We start from the raw sequence: 2,219 nt of genomic DNA, 5'->3' as shown, positions 1-2,219 counted from the left end.
TAGGTTCATCGAGAAACAGTGGCTGGAAAAAGATACTCCAAATGACTGCTTCATACTCAGAACCATTTGAAGCAACACTTGTAGGTGTTTTAAATGTCCTGTATCTGATGGGAATGTGCTCGGCATTTTCCTGCATTTCTTTCTTGTGCAACCTTCGGCTGAAATGGCATTTCAAAAGAGCAGGTTATGGCCATTTACAGGTTAAAATCATAATGACCACTAAAGTCTGGCTGAAATGAGTATTTGATTTGGTTTTCAATGCCAACAACAAGAAATTTGAGCATGCAGGAAGTGTGTTTTCAAACTTTGGATTTTTGACCATTTTCGACAGGCGCGCGGCTTATCAAAAAAAGCAAAATTGGGCCAATTTTCGATCTCGAGCAAACAACGAAGCAACACTCTTCCCGCATTCCAAATGCAACCTAAATCACAACCGAGGCGTCCCAAAATGCCTAGGTGTTGTTCTAAACCTAATCCTAACCCTAGTTCGGACACTTCCGGAACAATTACAAATAGGTTCATCGAGAAACAGTGGCTGGAAAAAGATACCCCAAATGACTGCTTCATACTCAGAACCATTTGAAGCAACACTTGTAGGTGTTTTAAATGTCCTGTATCTGATGGGAATGTGCTCGGCATTTTCCTGCATTTCTTTCTTGTGCAACCTTCGGCTGAAAAGGCATTTCAAAAGAGCAGGTTATGGGCCATTTACAGGTTAAAATCACAATGACCACTAAAGTCTGGCTGAAATGAGTATTTGATTTGGTTTTCAATGCCAACAACAAGAAATTTGAGGATGCAGGAAGTGTGTTTTCAAACTTTGGATTTTTGACCATTTTCGACAGGCGCGCGGCTTATCAAAAAAAGCAAAATTGGGCCAATTTTCGATCTCGAGCAAACAACGAAGCAACACTCTTCCCGCATTCCAAATGCAACCTAAATCACAACCGAGGCGTCCCAAAATGCCTAGGTGTTGTTCTAAACCTAACCCTAACCCTAGTTCGGACACTTCCGGAACAATTACAAATAGGTTCATCGAGAAACAGTGGCTGGAAAAAGATACCCCAAATGACTGCTTCATACTCAGAACCATTTGAAGCAACACTTGTAGGTGTTTTAAATGTCCTGTATCTGATGGGAATGTGCTCGGCATTTTCCTGCATTTCTTTCTTGTGCAACCTTCGGCTGAATGGTATTTCAAAAGAGCAGGTTATGGGCCATATACAGGTTAAAATCAAAATGACCACTAAAGTCTGGCTGAAATTAGTATTTGATTTGGTTTTCAATGCCAACAACAAGAAATTTGAGCATGCAGGAAGTGTGTTTTCAAACTTTGGATTTTTGACCATATTCGACAGGCGCCCGGCTTATCAAAAAAAGCAAAATTGGGCCAATTTTCGATCTCGAGCAAACAACGAAGCAACACTCTTCCCGCATTCCAAATGCAACCTAAATCACAACCGAGGCGTCCCAAAATGCCTAGGTGTTGTTCTAAACCTAACCCTAACCCTAGTTCGGACACTTCCGGAACAATTACAAATAGGTTCATCGAGAAACAGTGGCTGGAAAAAGATACCCCAAATGACTGCTTCATACTCAGAACCATTTGAAGCAACACTTGTAGGTGTTTTAAATGTCATGTATCTGATGGGAATGTGCTCGGCATTTTCCTGCATTTCTTTCTTGTGCAACCTTCGGCTGAAATGGCATTTCAAAAGAGCAGGTTATGGCCATTTACAGGTTAAAATCATAATGACCACTAAAGTCTGGCTGAAATGAGTATTTGATTTGGTTTTCAATGCCAACAACAAGAAATTTGAGCATGCAGGAAGTGTATTTTCAAACTTTGGATTTTTGACCATTTTCGACAGGCGCGCGGCTTATCAAAAAAAGCAAAATTGGGCCAATTTTCGATCTCGAGCAAACAACGAAGCAACACTCTTCCCACATTCCAAATGCAACCTAAATCACAACCGAGGCGTCCCAAAATGCCTAGGTGTTGTTCTAAACCTAACCCTAACCCTAGTTCGGACACTTCCGGAACAATTACAAATAGGTTCATCGAGAAACAGTGGCTGGAAAAAGATACTCCAAATGACTGCTTCATACTCAGAACCATTTGAAGCAACACTTGTAGGTGTTTTAAATGTCCTGTATCTGATGGGAATGTGCTCGGCATTTTCCTGCATTTCTTTCTTGTGCAACCTTCGGCTGAAATG

This window comes from Lepisosteus oculatus, chromosome 16 (assembly GCF_040954835.1).
Source record: "Lepisosteus oculatus isolate fLepOcu1 chromosome 16, fLepOcu1.hap2, whole genome shotgun sequence".
Lineage (NCBI taxonomy): Eukaryota > Metazoa > Chordata > Actinopteri > Semionotiformes > Lepisosteidae > Lepisosteus > Lepisosteus oculatus.
Note: the sequence above shows the minus strand (reverse complement) of the source record.